The following is a 19751-nucleotide window of genomic DNA, read 5'->3' as shown; positions in this document are numbered from 1 at the left end:
TTCCACCCCACTGGCCTGCTGCCCGTGCCCCCCTCGGCTCCCTTATTAAGCCAGAGAAGGGTCCCCATCCAGCTGCCCCCTCGGGGGACCCCCAGGTCCCCACCAGATCAGGAGGGCTGGACGGGGGACGGATTCTGGGCCATGGAGCTAACCTCCACGTGATGAGGGGCGACTGCATCCGGAGAGGTCACTGAATGAGGCGGCCGAGGCCAGACCGCACGTTCGACCTTATAGGAATTTGCTGCACATATATGTTGCCTTTGGAGGCAGTATGGCACGGAGCATGCACACCAGTCTTGAACATGCTGTATCCTCTTGGGATAGTAATGAGCAGAAGTAGAGAGCTGAGGCTGGAGAGAACAGAATGAGTCTTTGCCATTTGATTCAAATTCTGCACGTTTTGTGCTTGTGCCATTTCACTCCACCAGTTCCCTACACCACTACAAACAATGGCTTCATACCCACTGTAGAGCACCAGGTGAAGGCTTTAGAATCACCCAAAGCAGAGAGAGCATGAGGACCTGTTGAAATTCCATCCTCGGAAAGTAATCTATCTATCTATCTATCTATCTATCTACAGTGTCTATCTATCTATTTGTGCCTCTTGTCTCTCTGGGTCTTCTCAGTGTGACACACAGGACTTTAAAAGCTGCATCTTTATCACCCTCATGGTGAAGAGATACACCAAGGGGGGCTCTGGCAGTGCCTATGTGGGCAGCGCCACACCCTGAACAGGCATACCCTGTGTCCCCCTCCACCTGGTGCTTCATAGAGGAGTAATGGTGGATCACAGATAAGGCTGATGGATTCAGCCTGCAGCCTGACGAGTGCCTGTCGGAGTGATTACCTCTGGAGAGGGAAAAGACATTACCCTGCCTTCCATTTTCCCAAATAGCGTCAACAGAAAAGTGCTCACTTTCTTCAATCCTTCTCAGAGAAGCGGGCGCAGAAAAAGCAGAGCTTTCATATCGAAGGCAGCCAGCCACATCACGGATCCCATTCATGACCTCTTGTTTGCAGCGTCGTTAAAATGTCTAATCTGTCTTTTAAAGCGCAACTCTATGTATGGGAAATATCTTTAGAAAGCCGGATCATTTCTCAGTATGTAGCCACTCAGTGCCAGTCAACGTGTGCAGTTGATATCTATGAAAATACCCGGGTGAGCGATGCTGATTAGCATTTAAGTGCTTAATTGCCTTGAGAAGCTGTCAACATATTTCCCATCTAAGTCACATATTCATTATTTCGCTCATAAAGAGAGGGAGTGCTGGAAATGATGACAGCCACTTAGTTAGAGAAGAATGTGCCAGCACGCACGCACACACACACACACACACACACACACACACACGCACACGTACACAAACACACACATATACACGCACACACACACACATGCACACACACACACACACACACACACACATGCACCCACACACACAAATGCACACTGCAGAAAGCTGTACACACACACCCACATCACCCACACAAGTCATCCGTTCTTGTTGAGATCAATCACCTCTATTCAAAGCATGTTTATGAAATATGTATTTGTATGACTCATGATGCATGTCAAGGATCTGTCAGTCTTTGGGAAAGGACACAGTTGCAAGGAGACTCTGCTGTGCCAGATAACCTTTTAACACTGCCTTGCTGCCTGGTGACACACACACACACACACACACACACACACACACACACACACTCTCTCTCTCTCTCTCTCTCTCTTTCACCCCGTAGCCCACCCAAACAAACACGCACACACACATGCACACACGCTTGCACACTCACACATACACTCAAAACTCCACCACTGCTCTGTCAAGCTTCCAGTTCAGCTTAAGCGAGCTTAGGCCCGCTTGCCAGTATTTCCGGTATAAATTATTCAGGCCTCTCATTGGATCTCTTAGTGTTTTCCTCCACCAAATGCTAGATAAATCATTTTTTTTGTGCCTGTAAACAATATTGTTGTTAATTATGCCAATGCATTCTAGCCTGCTGCTAATGATCATAAGCAAACAAAGCACTACAGGCCATTGACTTCCAGTCTTATTAGCAGGACATTCCTTATAATGGCGCACAGCATCATTGACCTTTCTGCCATGTATGCGAATGGAGACCCCGTCCCCTGCCTCCCCCACGCCGTCCAGTAATTGAGGACATTAGCCGAAGCTGAGAGGGATGTGCTTGTGCAAAGCCTGGAGGTTGTGGAGGTCGAGCAGTTATGATGGGGGCGATTGGTCCATTTTGTCTCTGGCCCGGAGCGTGATTGGTTAATTCTGGGGACGGAGGGCCATAAACCCAAATGTCAGACTGGCAACCGTGTGCACAGCGTAGCTCAGCCGATGTCCTTGGGGAGTGTGACGGAGGTGTTAGTGAGAGCGTTTAGCCATTGGGTGCAGTGGGAGCGTAGGATTAGACTGAATCTGATATTTAAACAGACCCGAGGGGCAGGAGGTGTGAAACAGCCACACTCGTCTAGGGGAATGCCATTGCTTGGGTGTAGGTGCATTAGTGTGTGTGTGTGTGTGTGTGTGTGTGTGTGTGTGTGTGTGTGTGTGTGTGTGTGTGTGTGTGTGTGTGTGTGTGTGTGTGTGTGTGTATGCATAATGTGTGTGAATGTGTGTGTGAGAGCGAGTGTGTGTGTGTGTGTGTGTGTGTGTGTGTGTGTGTGTGTGTGTGTGTATGCATAATGTGTGTGAATGTGTGTGTGAGAGCGAGTGTGTGTGTGTGTGTGTGTGTGTGTGTGTGTGTGTGTGTGTGTGTGTGTGTGTGTGTGTGTGTGTGTGTGTGTGTATGCATAATGTGTGTGAATGTGTGTGTGAGAGCGAGTGTGTGTGTGTGTGTGTGTGTGAGAGCGAGTGTGTGTGTGAGTGAGTGTGTGTGTGTGAGTGTGTGTGTTGCATGTAAGTTTTTGACTTTCCTCTCAATTACGGCGCCGTGGCGGAGCTGCTTCCTGTCAGCTGGGCGGTGACAGGCCGGGCCTGACAGCTCTGCTCTGATGTCTATTAGCTGTCTGCGCCGTCACTCGCCGCTCACCTGGAGCAAGCCTCCGTGACGGCAGCGCCGACATGCCCACGTCTCAGGGCCAAGCGCCCCCACGTCTAGTCTGGTCTGGTCTGGTCTCCCCCTTCAGCTCCACAGCCTCATTAGAAACACCTCATCTCACCAACAACAAAAAAGAAAAAGAAAAAAAAAAAAACTGAAAAAGAAAGTGAAATAAACTCAGCCCATCAAATGATGACACTTGCATTCATTACTTGAGGTCATCCTTAAGAATGTGGAAAATGTGCTGGAGAACATTCCAGTTGTCTCTTTCTTTTGTGTTGGATTCTGCTTGCCTGGTTTTGCTCACACTGCGCTGTACAGTCGGTGTAATTGCCTCTCTCTAAGGTGTCTGCCTTCCTCTAACGGGAGTCTGAGGGGCCTTGTCCTTGAGGTGTAAACACCACTGATATCTATTATTGCCATTATCCAGCCCGACTGTTTAAGGCGGTCTGAGAAGACCTTTTCATTAGCCACCCACGCTCGCGCTCCACACTACAGCTTTCGGGAGAGAACCGCAGTGGACTTTGGAAGAACCGCAGTGGGCCTCATCGCTAAAAGTTCTCGGCCGAGGTTGTTCAGTAAAATTGTAGGACACAGCAGCACCTCCAGCTTTTCCAGAAAAGCGCTGAGGTGATTAGGGCGTTATCAGCCCGGGCCTCATTAAATTAGATTAGATTGGATAAGATTAGAGTACTCCCAGTCACAGGTGTGGGATATCAATCAAACACCGAGGCGGGGTTCTCTGTTTAATTGTTGTTATTATCAACGAAATGGTTCTCCAATTCCCCACTTCCCCCAGAGATTGAAGACCTTTGCTGGGGAACTAATGATGACAAAATAGATAGTTTAGCAGTCCAGGCACAGATTACGTTTATGACATGGTCAATTTTCTACAAAGTCATTGCACACAAGGGTTTCAGCTAACCAAATCCCTTGTATTCATTTATGCTCTGCAAGGCATACGTATACAATCCCCCCCCCCCCCCCCCCCCTCCATATTTTATGTTTTTTGTTTTGTGTGATCATGTGACGAGTCTCGCTGGCGCACCTCAGCACTACCCCCCCCCATCCCCCCTCTTCTGTGTGTTAGACTCGGCAGCAGCGTTGCGTCTTGGCAGGGGGTGCGTCTCTGATCGGGGGAGCCGTGTCACCCTGACAGAAGCGCGAGGAGTAAATATGATAAATCTGCCTCTTTAATTGCAGCCTGCCGCTTCATTCCGGCGCGAGGCACGCTGTCAGCGTCAATTAATATCCACGCGCTCTGTCACCGCCCCGGCGAAGTTGGGAACAGAGAAATTCATCATGGTGAGGGCATAGGGAGCACTCTTGGTGGTTGATGCCGGACTAATTTATCGATCGCTTGTGGCTGGCTCGAAGGAACCATAAATGAAAAGCCAGTGGCGGCACCTTTGGATACAAAATGAGTTTTTCATGTGAACAAGGTCTCCTCAAATGAGATCTGTCTGTCTTTCTTTCATTCTTTTTTCCCTTTCTCTCTCTTTCTATCTCTCTCTCACACACACATTCTTTGCCAAATGGAAAATCATTTATGTACAGAACAGTTTTGTTTCATTCTGACGTTGTACATGCTACGTTGGTAGCATGCGTAAAAGGCAGTTTAATGAAGATCCTGGAGACACCATATAGCTTTTGACATTTAAATCGGTGCCACATGAGGAGTTATTACGAGCCTTGCATTAGGGCAGGAGGAGATTGATGGTACGCTTGTATCTTCCCTTTATGTCAACACTGTCATCAATGGGAACACGATAATGAAGTCAAAAATACAGATTCATTACCGAATGCTCATCCTGACCTTTTCCACAACAGGGGGTCTTTAGGGTTCTCATTTCCTGTGCTGTAGTACATGTCAATAAGTCTGACATTTGCATCAGTGGGAAAAAGACCAGACGGATGTTGCCATGGCGGTGAGATTTGTCCATAGTAACAGCAGCTACAAAGGCGGAATACGATATACTTCTGTAACTGTGCACTTTCTTTTGGGTAAACAACAATCTATTGCTATGAGTCAACTCTCGTCAGTTGCCCGCTCAAAGCTCAGTGATTTTACGTCCAAGAGAAAGCTTTCACATGGGAGACCTCTGCTGTGATTTCTCCTCCAGTAGACTTTGCCCGCAGTCTTCTTTAACTCAGACGTGTCAGCATCCATCACAGGCTCGCCCCACCACCAGCCATGAGTCCATCTCACGCCGAAGCCCCAAACTAACCACAGCTAATGATCAATTCCTCCTCTCAGGGCATCTGACAGAGCCATAAAGAAGAGCACTCATTCATGACCCTACCTCCCTCTCCTACCTACCTCTTCTACCTCACTCGCTCTCTCTTTCTCCTTTTCTTTCTCTCTTTTTTTTATTCGCTTGCTGCCATTTTTTTTCTCTCACTTCCACTCTAATAATATTTTTCTTCTTCTGTTTTCAGAGTGTTGGAGTGAAAGACGGCGTGATGGATCTGGAGGGGCGCCAGGGGTTTAAGGTGAAGTCAATATGAATTTATGATACCGTAGACGAGCGTAGCACCTCTGCTCTACCTATTCTTTACGTGTGTAGGCAGGGTACTCCTCCAGGAGCTGGCCATGTGAGTGTGTGGGAAGTGCTTTGTCATGTGTTCCATGCTCAGTAGGGGCATGAGTGGACCGTGAGGTTTTCGAGTGGCGCACAAGGAGCTCTAAAGCAACGCGAGGTTGCTGAGAATAAAGGTTAGGAGAGATGAAGGATGGGAAGTCATGCTGGCTGTAATTTGAGTAGGCGATTTGAGTTAGTCATTATTTTTTCCCAAATGGAGGGTGTGATGCCTCTCCTTGTTTAAAACTCAGTTGGTGCTGAAATGAACCTTTGTTGAGCGTAGCATCCACTACACATTTGAAAAAGAAAAGAGGAAACTCATTTCTATGCCTCCGCACCAGTGATAGCCGCAGCCTCAGACGGTCCAGGTTGTCTGTCCATCCGTACGGCTGAACGCCTAAAGGGACACGCTTCAGATTTGTTGCTGTATATTCAGTTGGAATCAAAGATGTACTGATTAGGTTTTGTATGTTAAAGGTCAAAGGTCAAGGTCACTGTGGCCGCACTTAGGACCCATTCTTGTGAACTCGAACTTCAAGCAGCGTTCCTCAAATTCAGTATGAACTGGTTAGATTCCTTTCAACTCTATAATCGATGAATTATACATGCCTCGCAATACAAAGGCACATTAGGCTGTGCCAAGTGACAAGGCTGGTCAGAGGCACACTACCGCAATGTGGCAATTGTACTTTCAGAAGTGAAACCATTGAAAGTGAACCATTCTTAAATAGTCCAAAAGGAACACTGATGCCTAATGAAGCATAATAGCATCAGTCTAATCTGTGCACTGACCAAAGAGCAATTAGCATCCATTAAAGCATCAGGGCCGCGTTTAAACTTGTCCTAAAGATGAGCTTTAGGTCCACTGAGTAGCATCTGAGGGGCTAAAATTAGCCCTGAATCATGGACTCCACCAACACAGGCGCGCGCCCTGTCAAAGGACCAGAGAGGCAAACGTGGGCCATGCCGGCTCATTAAAATCTCTTGGTTGCGTTTTCTTTTAATGGGGGTCTTGGAGAGGGCGATGCTGGGTGGCAGGCCTTTGAAACACGTGGACCGGGGGAAGAAAAAAAAAAATCGAAACGTTCCGTAGTGTTTGGCTGCTGTGGAGCTGTGTGTACGTAGCGATGTGCTAAATGAGCTGGCTGAATAATTGCCACGGCATTCATCAAGGTATGCGCACCGGGAGCGTGCGGCGAAACGCCGCGCGGGTGGAACGCGGGAGCTTGACAAAGGAGCGGCGAGCGCGGAGAGAACAGGGACGCATGCGACACCGGAGACAGATGAAAGGCGCGGTGATGCAACGCGCGCTTGTTTTTGTTTTGCCTCTCAGCGGGAAAATGTCACCATGCAGGGGTGATCAGCATGCACACTGTGCAGTGGCTTAGCAAGTGTTCTACCAGAGATACAGGGTGTGCTTTTTTTTTTGATTCACGCAACATTTAGTCATGGAATCCCCTTGATAATTCCTCTGAAAGCATTTTATTCCCAGTTTCACCCACCCAAGTTTTCATCGTAAATGTAGGCCGCTCTTTCTTAAAAATAGACGTGGCTCTGAGGGTAAATGTGTGGTACCATAAATAATGCTGAACTTGAGTCACTGGGCGGTGGTGGGAAAGGTCTGTTGGCTGTGTGGAGGCTCTATTGATAGATCAGTTAGCGTAGTTCACATGAAAACTGCTTGTGGATCCGACCATGAATGGATGTTGACGCAGATTCAGTACGTACAGATATTTTTTTGAAGAAATGGGTATTACAGTACGCTTTGTTTTGATTTGGATGTAGTGGTTGCCCTGTGACTCTCTCACTCGTGTCTGTGTTTTCTTTTTTTGCTCCAATGCCTTTTAAGTGTGTGTGTGTGTGTGTGTGTGTGTGTGTGTATGAGGGAACGTGTATGTATGTGTGAGAGAGTGAGTCCATTCTGGGCTCGAGACAGAGCATGACCCTGCTCCTGGGGCATTTGTTCTCCTGAGGCATCCGCACTGCTCTGTTAAAAGAGTGATTGAGGCCGTCAAATTAACGACCCTTTAAATCCCCCCTCCCTCCTTCTTGTTTTAATTAATTAATCAATATCACCAATCCATCAGTCATGAATTATTGAGGCTAATTAAGCAGATGAACCATTAACACAATTCGTTGAGAGATCCGAGCCTTGAGAGGTGTAGTGCTCGTGAGCCAATGTTTCAACAACACAAGATGGCGAACGCTTGTACCACTGCATTCTCATGTTCTTCCAAATAATTATTGCCACCACAAGATGGTTTTCCTTGTTAATGATGGCATATATTTGCCTTGTCGGTGCCACCAAACCTGGTGCCCTTGAAGTGGGATTTCATTAAGCGGGTTTTGGCGGCGGCGTGTTGGTGGTGGTTGGATGAATGGCTCATCAATAATGCAGCGTGTGCGAGGTCTCTGCGGCTCCGCGTCTCTGGAGTGTCTTTAATCCAGAGCCCTGGCAGCAGCGCGGAGGCTGTGGAGGCTGTGGAGGCTGTGGAGGCTGTCCCCCCTTCTTCCCTCTCTCCCTCTCTCTCTCTCAGTAGCACCCCAGAGCTGGAGCGCAGCGATAGAGACGCCAGAGGAGACCTGGGAGCAGCCCTCTAATCTACAACACTCTTTCTCTCTTTCCCTCTCTCTCTCTCACACTCTCTTTCTCTCTCACTCTCACACACTCTCATTTTCTTTCTCTCTCACTCGCACACACTTTCACTCAACACACTTTCTCTCTCTCTTTTTTTTCTCTCTGCCTCCCTTGGTCCTGTTCAGTCTTAGTCAAGTTTGAACTCAGCTGTTGGAAATTCCTTTGAGGAACTACTCACTGAGCTCCATCTACACTAAGTGAGCCGCGTTTCAACAAAGAACAATGATTTCCCGTCACAGATACCCCCAAAAAAAGGCATGATATAGAGTCGTATTGGAACTGAGTCTGATGTTGAATAGGGGTTTTTTTTCCCCGCCTTTTAAGCTCCTGGGAGATGGCATTGGTACTGCCCCGGGTAGATTTATCGTTTAAACTTTGAATGGTTTGTTATGGATAGCAAGCCATTACCTTTATGGCTGACAAACATAAGGAGCTCCACGCATCATTCAAGAAGATTGCAGTGCAATCACTTTGATATGACGAGACGCAGGCAAGCTTGTTTATTAAGCAGCAAATCCCTGCCATGGGTGGCCAAGTAGGAAAACAGTATCGACTGATATGTTTAACTCACTACAATCAATAACTAAGTGGGGGATGGAGAAAAAGCAATTGATTTCACACATCACACATGGGCATTTTGATAAATTATTGGCCAACTTACAGATTTTTGAAATCATACCTTATTGAGTGTTTCTCCATGCACTCCATATTGTGTGTGTGTGTGTGTGTGTGTGTGTGTGTTACAGAGTGAGTGAGTGTATGGATTGATGTATCTAATCACCAGTGAGCAATGAATCTCCAGACTTCAGGCTTCCCCTGAGGTCAATAGGAGGTCAAAGCTATCAGAAAGGTTAATGGTTGTCAGGAACATGATAAATATCCAGCAGGCCTTTGGTATGCCAGGTATGCCCAAGTGGCAGCGCTCATAAAGGCTTGCTCTTGGTCCTGGCCTGCTTCTTGAGCCTCAATGATCACAGGATGATTATGCTTGTCACGCGCCTGTGTGGCTGATTTATGGATTGTTGATAGCACCTCCCTTTAAGTTTTGAAAGTGGTCCCCAGAAGCAGCTAATATCGAAGCAGTGCGTCGGTGTTTAGTGGCAGAAGCTTGAGCATGCAACACGTAGTGGCAGATGGCTTTGGGAGAGCAGATGGGTTCTGGGATATTTGGATTTTTTGGATTGGATGTCGTGTACCGTACATATTGATAGTTTTAAGAGAGGGTTTCAGTCATCTAGTTTATGTTTTTGTGGTAGTATTTTCTGGTGAATACGCAGTTTTTTTTTTAAACTTTAGGCGATCAGATAATCGTTTCTCTGAAGCTGTTGGGTATGGAGGGGAGAGCAAATCGATCAAATGTGCCTCCAGCTAACAGCCTAGTAATAACCTATGCAAACAGAAAGGCTATATTTCCTCGTCTTGTCATATTTGGAATTATGAACATTCTTGGACTTTATCCCTTTGAATAGCCCACAGCACTGCACAGTTGTCAGTGCCTGCACCTTAGGTGCAAGCAAAGGCATAAAGTTTAATTTTAGCTCTTGCCCTGGGGCCGGCTACGAGCCTTGGTCATAAGATGTTCATCTGGGGAAATCAAAACAAGAATAGAAGCAGACATTCTTGCAGACAGCACGCCTCCCCATCCCCCTCCCTCTCCCAGCATTTAGCATTTAGCATCTTGGACTGGGACGCCAATATCAGGAGCTCTCTGTGCTTGGATGTCCCAGCCATGATATCTAATGATCATACCGTGTAAGGACAGTTGTTTCAACTGGGGACGATTTTTGTGTCCTCGCTTTAGCCTGTAACTGTGCTCTTGGATGGCACCTAGAAGCCCTGTTGCTCCAGCCATTTCCACTGCCCATTCTAGGTGCTCAGAGTAGGACTGGAGTCACGCTGGTAAGAACGATTCACTGAATTGCAACTGTGGAAGTGGTCCTTTTTGGAAGGTGGGGATTGCGCTGTTGTTTTTGTGAAGATATTTTTGCCAGCGCACAAGTCAGTTGCCCTCTGCTCTCCTTGAAAACAGACTGCTGGCCTCCTGCACCAGCGGCAGACAGCATAGCTGAGAAAATCTGCAGATTACGCAAATCCTTCCTGCAGCCGCCTGGGTAGTAACGGCACACATTGGCTGTAATCATCTCTCTGAACAGGAATTTTCCATTTTAAAACCGGATTTACTCACACACAGAGACTCCCTCAACTCAGCTCACCCCAAACCCGAGCTCCCTTTGCGTGTGGTTGGCAGGGGAGGCGTCCTACTGGGCGGGCTGCAGTCTGCAATGGGCTCTCTCCTCCGCTGGCTACACACTATATGGATTTCACCGACTCGGAGAGAGAAACAGAGAGAGACAGAGAGAGAGAGAGAGAGAGAGAGAGAGAGAGAGCGATATGATGTACATTGCTCCCCGAATGCAAAGGTGTTTAAAACCAGCTGAGACTGAGTCCAGACATCATTGTTTACTGCTAATCTGCTCTGCTGCATCTCAGCCACCTGCATTTCTCTCTCTCTCCCCCCCTCCCTTTGACTCTCTCTCCCTGTTTCTCTCTCTCTCTTTAGCTCCTTTTCTCTCCCTCTCTCTCTCCCTCTGTCTCTCTCCCTCTGTCTCTCTTTACCTCCCTCTCGCTCCCTCCCTCTCTTTCTCTCTCTCTCTGTCTGACTCTAACAACTGTGTTAACAACAACAAACAGCAAACCCAGAGGTCTCCCCACTTATTGATTGTTAAGGCGCCTAGATAAGGCGGAGGAAATGAATGGGCTGTCAGACAAGGTGGTTCTGGATCACTTTGGATTCAGCTGTGACCCCCCCAAGCTCCTACCACACTAGTCCAGAAAGTGAATTGATTATGAAAGTGCTAATCAGAAAGTGTAAATTATCTTCGGTAGTGGTTCCAAAACAATGGTCTGTTGAAACGAAGGGATATTAAGTTCAAATCAAACTGCTCGAGCCAAACTTGACAGATTGATTGAAACTCCCTTGCCTTGCACCTCCTCTGAAGACTGCAGCTATGTTCTTTAAATGATTAAAGGATTAAAGATCACTGCCATCAGAGAAACGATAATGAGCTCTGCTCTCCAGTCTCCACAGAATAGTTCCTTCCCAGTGTGAAGTGTGAATGGTCATGCATTAAAGTAATAGGAATAAGAGTTTTTATTGGATTGTTTTTAATTGTTCTGCTTCAGTGGTGTCACGCAGCATATTTCTCAAGCTAATAATAGCATGCCGTCTACCAACAGTAGAGAAGGTTGTTTCATGTATATAAATATATAAAAGAGAAGGTTGTTTCCATGTAAGAGAGAAGGACTCCCTACAGAAGCTCAGAGCGATCACACATCAGTGGAGGCTTTTAGCCAGAGAGCATGTCAGCTCTGCACTCCATGCTCTGTTGTCTCTTGGTGTGTTTCCAAGCGCTGCCTCCGCTAATGAACCTAGCGCTCGCCGCTATTAGCATTCAGTGGACGCACACCTGAGCTCGTCCTTGGGTTTTCCAGTGCCTCTCCCGAGGGACCCTTGTGGTGCGTGTGTTCTCCTTATTCCTGCCCCGCTACACCTGATCACAGCCACAGTGTGATGCCCTTGACTAGGGGGATCAGGTGTGCTTGGTTAAGCAATATCGCTGTGATGAGTTTATTCAGCTGTCGCGGGGCGACGCAGAGATGGATTGTGTTTTCCCTCCAAGAAGTCGTATGAGACAAATGGACATGTCCAGTCTTACAGTATAGCAGCATGTTGATGTTTAGTACTAACATGCTCACCCCTAATACCAGGCTCTCACATTTCTTGTTTGTAATAGCACTGCAGACATGCATCCTCCCTAGAAAAAAAAACATTTCATATATGAGAGGAGATAAGCATGCTTGAGTGTGTTTAAGTCGTGAAACTGTGTGGCCTGGCATTGTGATAAGAAAAATGCTCATGCAGCTAACTACACTACGCCATTGGCATCTGGTCTCACCGAAGTCTTCTGTTATTTCAGATGAGAGAGTCAAATATAAATGCCGTTGTTTTTCTGCCGTCTGGTTAGGTATAGGCCACATTAAATAAATTCCTCAGAGAAATTCCTTGCGGCTTCGACTTCCGTGGGGAGCATTTCCGTCTCTGACACCATTAGCTGTGCAGGCTTCATTATTTATTTATTTCTCTTCTCCATCCAGTTCGAGGACACTTTCTCACAGTTGCTCGCTCTACCACAAAGTCCCTGTAGACAAGTCGAGATAAAAAAAGGTGGTGTGTGTGTGTGTGTGGGGGGGGGGGGGGCGGCTTTTGAGATCTCATCAGAAGGAGAGGGAGATGTGTGGCTTTGCAATGTAGGAATTTATGGTGTCCTCCATCACCTTCCGGCGTCATTCATCAGGCCAGGCTTTTTGTCAGTGACGCTCGAGTGGGAAGCTCGTGAAACAGAGCCTACAGACTACAGTTGCCACTCTCACTACGCCCCACATAAATCATTGTTTGCCACTGTTGCCTGAGAGGATAAAGATTATATCGATTTTACAGTTAACATTTTGGCTTGAGGTGTTTCTCAACCCTAAACAGAACGAATGGCTTTGAAATGATCTGCGCAGGGTATGGTTTCCACTCTTTTGTGGTGATCATATTAAAGTGTCGAAGTTATCCTCTTTGATTTTAAGTCTCTCTTTTTCTTTCATATGCATTCTCTTTCGTCTTTCCCTTCCTCTCTCTCTCCCTCTTCTTCTCTCTCTTTCTCTTTCTCTCTCCATCGCTCTCTCTCTCCATGGGGTTCTGCCTCAGTCACATGACTTAAATGTCTCTGCACTCGGAGTCTTGAAGTCACTCCACTTACACAGTTGGTGTGGCCATCTGCTAGTGGATTAACGTTTTATCAATCACGGCTGTTGGAAGGGGCCGGAAACGTAATCAAGATGCATCGTGCATTTTTTCGTAAGCGCACAGAGTAGAGTAGGGTGGTGGACATTTGGCAGGGCCTGTCTGTTGCCATCCAAGTGGTGCGCTGCGGGCTCCCTTCACCCGCCTGCCTGAACGGGGCATGCTGGGCAGACATGAAAACAGAGAGGTGGCGAGCTGCCACGCTGCAGCCATGGCCTCAGAGAGCCATCCGTCCGCCCGTCCGTCTGTCTTGTCTGTCTGTCTGTCCGTGCCCCCCCCAGCGTTTTAGTCAAGGAGGACCGTTTGGGTGTCACCTCTGCGAGATGACATCTCCTCTTGAGCAATTACTGAAAAGCAAACAGACCGGTGTGTGTGTGTGTGTGGGGGGGTTAGCTGAGGATTGAGAGAGAGAGAGAGAGGATGAAAGAGCGAAAGAGGGAGTGGAAGAGTTCGATCGAGGTAGAAGAAGGATGAGAGAGCGAGAGAGAGAGAGAGAGAGAGATGCTGTACTAGCAGCAAGAGTGGACTGAGGGAAGAGAGGAGGAAAAAGCAGCTGACGTAGATGACAGAGAGAAATGCAGAGGATGGGGAGAGAGAGAGAGAGAGAGGGAGGGGGGGAGAGTGAGAGAAAGTTGTCGTCCTCTGGCGTCCCTCTGGCTCCTGACACTGAGTGAGCGAGTGGAGCGCCCGCCGATGCGCCGCCACCGCCGCCCCTCTCCACTGCTGCAGTCCCTCCGGCTGCTCGTCTCCTCCGCCGGGCCTCCGTGCCCAAACACCCCCCCCCCTCGCCCCCCCTCGCCCACGCCATCCGCCATCCGCCTCCATCTCCTCATCCATCACCGGAGTCCGACACGCAATCCCCTCAGCGAGCCGCAGCCCAAAACGCGGGGCTCTGTAGGGGGGCAGTGGGGCTGAGGGAGAGGGGTGCCGGGCTCACTGTGGATGACATCTGAGCTCCTTTGTGGATTTGTCCTCCTGCTGTTTGTTCGTGCTCTTTGAGTTCAGATCCAGGTGAGGCGAGTATCCAGGGGCTTTTTTGTTTGCAATTCTGACTCACACAAAAGAAAGAGAAATAATCGATGCGAGTTGCCCGAGTGATTGTGAAAATATCTCCCTCTTCTTTTTTTTCCAAAAAAAACCTCGTCTGCTCAGGGTCTCATGTGGGCTCCCATTCATCAGCGCTTGAGATGGCATCGCTCTCTGGCTCCTCTCTTAGCTGACGCGAGGGCAGAAAATGAATTGTTGACAAGCAGCGCTGTAAGCTGTAATTCTGTTTTGGGAAGCGTATTAATTCTGGCTGTAGCAACAGATGTCGATATCAAGGATAAATGAACGGCCTCGCTCCACACACAATAGCTCCCAAACGACATAAAGAGATTTTTTTTTTTATCTGGGAATTAATCACATTCTTTTTCAACCATTGGAATGCCTCATATCGTGCGTATTATCTCCTCTCTATATTGTTTTTTTTTTTTAAAAGAAAGAATAGCTGATGAGGAATTGAAGCATTGTAGGGTTTAACTGCTGATTATAATTGCTGATTGCTTTCTGATTTTATAGCATCCAAAAAGATAGGAAGATTAGAATCTGAAGCATCAAGTTGCGTATGCTAATTGGCAGCCCTGACAAAAGTGTATATCAAGGCTGCTGTCTAAGACCCCAGCCAGGCCTGAACTTTATGAATACCTCGCAGAAAAAAACAAAAAGTCCTCCGCGCTCCTGAAATCACTATCTGGTGCGTCAACGGCAGAGGACAAACTGTAGTAAAGAAAAAAGGTTCACCGGAGCAACTCAGATATGAAGTTTTTAGATATTTATTTGGGACTCTGATGAAGACGTGGCAGACGTCGAAACGTTAGTCCTACAATGTTGGCACCTTAAATAAATATCTAAAAACTTCACATCTGAGTTGCGCCGGTGAACCTTTTTTCTTTAAGAATACCTCTTCTTGTGTTTGCTTTGGCTTCATCTACAGATGATAAACTGTGACCCCGTAGGGTCCCCAGCGAGATGGCAAAGTGACTCACTGATTATAATTAGCCGTGCCTCGCAGCAGTTCCTTAAATAATGCATTCGGGGGATATGCTCGGTGGAGAAAGGTTACCAAGAAGTTACACACATTTTAACTCTCGGAGATGTGAGCAGCATAGCGCAGGCATATGCATTTTTGTCACTGCACTTTGCTCAGGTGCTAGGAAAGCAAAAACATTCTCCCGGGGCAAGCAAATTTCTATTCCTGCCCATTCAGCGCAAGATAATTCTGTGATTGTTTGCTCTGGCTTTGTGATATTTGTTGTCCATTCATCTTCAGGGACCGCGGCGAGGTTTCCTCCGACGCGCTGTTTCAAAGGAGCGCCTTTATCTTTAAATTGAACTGGCCGGGCCTATTTCCATGAGTGTGTGTGATAGCCTCGCAGATGTCAAAGCTCTTTAATAATGAACGGCATATTGTATGAGCTGTGTTCTGCTTTAGCACTCTCCCCCTCTCGCTCTTTGTGCTCACATGATGTAAGTGCTGGTACTTACAGGCACTGTACACCCAGAGGGGACACTGGTCACCCCGCTCTAGCGCTCCGTAGTGCCCCTGGACGTGCACAATGCTACAGAACCAGCGTTGTAATGGCTCATTTATTTATGAGTCAATTTAGCTCTGAGGCTAACACACATGCACTGTGGCATGTTGCCATGGCAGATCAGGCGAGATCCAATTAAATTTGATGAGCTATGTAAAACATTGACACTCACTGGAAGGGTCAACATTTGTATAAAAACTAACATGTAAGTACAATTAATCTGTTGAAGAATTGATTTTTCTGTGTTTCATAAGTAAACTTTTTTTATCAACCTTTAACTTCATCCTTTGGTTGAATATTTTATTGAAACACAGAACAAAACATGATCAGCTAGAATCAGATTGAGACAACAGCAGGATCACTAGATGAAGGGCTGTTCACATGTCTAAAGTTGACACATGACTGACAACATTTTTTATGGACACAACTACACATTTCAGAGTAGGAAGGTCCACCTGATAGTTTGTTCAGAAGAGTGACAACCTCCATTGCATTTCCAACCCCACCACCACTAATACTCCTCCACCCTTCTGAGTACATGCCCAGACCCTCTGTTTTTCTCCGTGGTCACCTGTGCTCTGCTATCAGTCCTTGCTGGCGAACCACCCCTAATCAGCCCCTGCCAATCACTCAGAAAGCCACGCAGCGCCCTTTCCACACAGCCGTCCAAGCCCACACCAGACATCACACGCCAGACGTCTGACTGCTGCCCAGAGCCTGCCTCTGCATCATTTCCTGTTTAGAGAGCTCGTCTGCGCTGGCAATCAGTGGTCTGGGAACGGGCTGAAGGGCCCAACCTGCCAGGGCGGGAAAATGGACAGGCGTAGCTGACCTACACCCCCTCGTGACAAGAGGTGGCCGGGGGTGGACAGTACTGTATCTCTAACTGATGGTTGCCTAATGAGTTGAATATGGGGAGATGTCCAGCTCCAGTGTGTGTGTGTGTGTGTTATCAGTGCCAGTGTTGGCACTAGGGGAGGCGATCCAGGAGTGCGATATGGAGAGTTGTGCCACTCCGTGAGCAACTCTGCGATAAGCGCTGGGGTTTGGTAATGTCCCTTCTGCTCAGGCCTCCCACTGCTGCTCCTATTCTGTCACAGCGCCGGCGCCAGCTTCCGCCCTCTGACTGGCGCTTCAAAACGTAAACCCGCTTACAGACATCCACTGGTAGGCAACAGACTTTTGATGACGAGACATAACCTCCCACATTACCACCCCATTCTATTTTGGATGGCGCATAGGTGTCGGGGAAAAAAGCATTTAGCTGAACCCCGCAAGAAACTAAGCTGTTTTGGATGGAGCACATGTAGTTATGGCAACGAGGCTGGGTTAAGGGCAATGTTTCCACAGTTTAGTGCACTTGATTGCTGCAGTAACAAGCTGTGGCCATAAATCCACTGATGTTCTGTTTTTTAATGGGAGCGCCCCCATTTAATTGGCCCTCTGCTCCCAGTCACACAGACGTGGACTACTTTGCCGGGCTGCCAGAAAAGGGAATAGATTGAACTGCAAACCACAATTAGTTGGGATATGTGGTTGTGTGGTTGTGTGCCACATCCCATAGGGGACACTTGTTACCAAGTAAGATTCACACAAAACAATGCAATTTGAAAACCCCCCTGTTGAAAACACAAAACACACAGGCTTTGTTATCACTGACAAACATGCATGTTTAAGGTTTGCCAAATGGCAATTTGTGTTGTCCGTGATTTGTTTGTGTGCTACTGTAAATGTTTCCCGCATTTAGCCGCATGAGTTACTCTCCCTGTCATGAGATTGTCTTCACGCGACTGGTAATACTTTACTTCCACTTGCGCTGAACTGCTCATGCACACAGCACATCCAGGAGACTGGTGTTTACAGAGTGAGGGGTTGAGTCCGACACACACAGCGCTCTCTCAAGAGCCTTTGTTTTGGTTTGCTGTGACCTGAGCCATGTCAGCCTTTGGTTGGTGTTGTGCTACACCCTCCTTCCCATCCATTTAGCCTTTGATGTGGCCTACATGGAGTCACACTGCCACGCCGCTCTGTTTTCAAAGGTGTGTTTGTTTGGCACCTTCGCTGCTACTGAGGATAGATCAGCTCCTACCGTCCAGCCTTTGAAGAGGCTTTCTCAATGTAAAAATGATGGTAATTTGGTTGCGTGGAGCCTATTTTGCATTCAGTGATGTGTGTGTGCATGTGTTTTTTTTGTTGTCATTCATTACCACAACACAGCCGTGATCAGGTTTAAAAGCCATTACATGCATAGGCTTTCTTGCTCATTTGAATAACACATTTGTATAATGTCCAGACAAAAAGCCTGTCATTGGTTTGAAACATCGCGTTTCGGATTTTGTCGACAACCACAAGAGTAGAATGAGACAGGCGGAGGGAGAGAAGGCAGCAGAATTCTCACCAACAGTCCCACGTAATGTGGCATTGTGGCTTCTTCCCCATTTTGAGAAACAGATGCACTGTGCATTGGACTGAACTAACGAGCTTCCAGAAATGATGGCACCTTTGCTGATAATGGCACATTAATTTGTTTCCCCTGTTGATTTCCTTCTTTATGGGAGGAACAGCTGTTTTGTTTTTGCAAGCCATTTCAAATGAGGTGAGCTAGCAGCCCATCGTCAGGCGTCTGCTGTATGTTTTCTCACCGCTGTGATACTGGGCAGCCCAAGTGACCTTTCCCTAAATTGCATCACCATCATTTCCATTAATCCAAGACGGTCCCAATTCCTCTCGGGTTGTGATTGTCGCAATCACACTAACCAAATGCTAAGAGACGAGAAAGCGGTGTCTTGCGATTCAAACACTTTTTTTGCATGAGGTGGCTAAAAGGGTGGGAGAATTGATGCTCTCGCCTCATGCAGTCGCCGGCATATTAATGCCTTTGGATGTCCTCCTGTAGCCGTCGACAGTAAACTGCTTTGTTCGTGGCGTGAAACACACCGTGAGCTGATTGCATGCACTATGGTCTCACTTTTCAAAGTGGGGACTGAACGACCAAGAGAGAGCTCGGTTTTCCTCGCAGAGGAGAACTGAAGGCGGTGACAGCACACAGACGCAATTTGAAGCGGCCTCTCATCCTCTGCTGCCTTGAAGTTCTTACCTTTCGCATTTCCTCCTCCGCTCCAACTCCACCTGAGCTTGGGATTCTTCTCTCTCTTTTTTTTTGTTTTGTTTTGACGGCTGCAGTCTCTGGGCTTGATTAGGTGCCAGCGCGTTCCTCTGTGCCTCAGAGCTGGCCATGTGGTGATGGTGTGTGTGTGTGTGTGTGTGTGTGTGTGTGTGTGTGTGTGTGTGTGTGTGTGTGTGTGTGCGCGCGTGTGTGTGTGTGTGCGTGTGTGTTGGGGAGGGGAAGGGGGCACACAACACAACCCCTTAAGTGGGTCAGGCCAATCAGAGGCAGCACCATCTGCCAGCGGAATGCCTACCTGCTCTGGCATGCGAGGAGGTTTAGCTGCACCCCTTCCCCCAAACCTCCACACCACCACCAGCACCTCCACACCACCAGCCCCTCCACACATCCCTCTCATTACTGCAGCACAGCCGGGCTTCGGACCACTCCTGAGTCCTGACACGCCGCCGACGCCAGAGCCAGGCGCGGATGATCGGCCCACTCTCATTTTGAAACATGGACACGAACCAAACATAGACGTGTGGACCCCACAACCCCCCGCGGCCACACACTGATGCACACATGGACAAGCGCGCGTGGACAGGACTGCACACACACACACACATATGCCCACAGCCAAACCCACAGATAGCCGAATCCACTTCTGACGCATCACCTGTGCTCTCTAGTTATTCAGTGATGTTTGAGTCAGAAATATGAAGGTTTAATTCCTAGTGTTTGTGTAGAAGTATGTTTCAGGTTTCCTCTCGCTTTTGTCTCTGGCAATGGTTTTAATTAACGCTGCAGAAAAATAGCTCTCTCCGTGAGTGTGAAAGACATAATTAAAGAAAGAATGTTTTAATTATCATTTGATAAGATAGAATGTAGAATGAGAAAAGGTTTGTAGACTAGCGTTTATTTCAGTTGCTTGTAGTCTGCTTGTCCATACCTACCA

At 47.7% G+C, this 19751-nt stretch overlaps 1 protein-coding gene across 1 annotated transcript in view; it reads left to right on the top strand.

Annotated features, from left to right (window-relative positions):
- b3galt1b (UDP-Gal:betaGlcNAc beta 1,3-galactosyltransferase, polypeptide 1b) overlaps positions 1–19751 on the top strand; it is a 64026-nt gene that overhangs the window by 26630 nt on the left and 17645 nt on the right. Inside the window, exon 2 of the mRNA XM_062533395.1 lies at positions 5488–5541. The gene's annotated coding sequence lies outside the window, so the exon portion shown is untranslated. The remainder of the gene's footprint in view (positions 1–5487; positions 5542–19751) is intronic.

This window comes from Sardina pilchardus, chromosome 4, assembly GCF_963854185.1.
Source record: "Sardina pilchardus chromosome 4, fSarPil1.1, whole genome shotgun sequence".
Lineage (NCBI taxonomy): Eukaryota > Metazoa > Chordata > Actinopteri > Clupeiformes > Clupeidae > Sardina > Sardina pilchardus.
The sequence above is the reverse complement of the archived record's forward strand: the minus strand, read 5'-3'. Positions and strand labels throughout refer to the sequence as shown.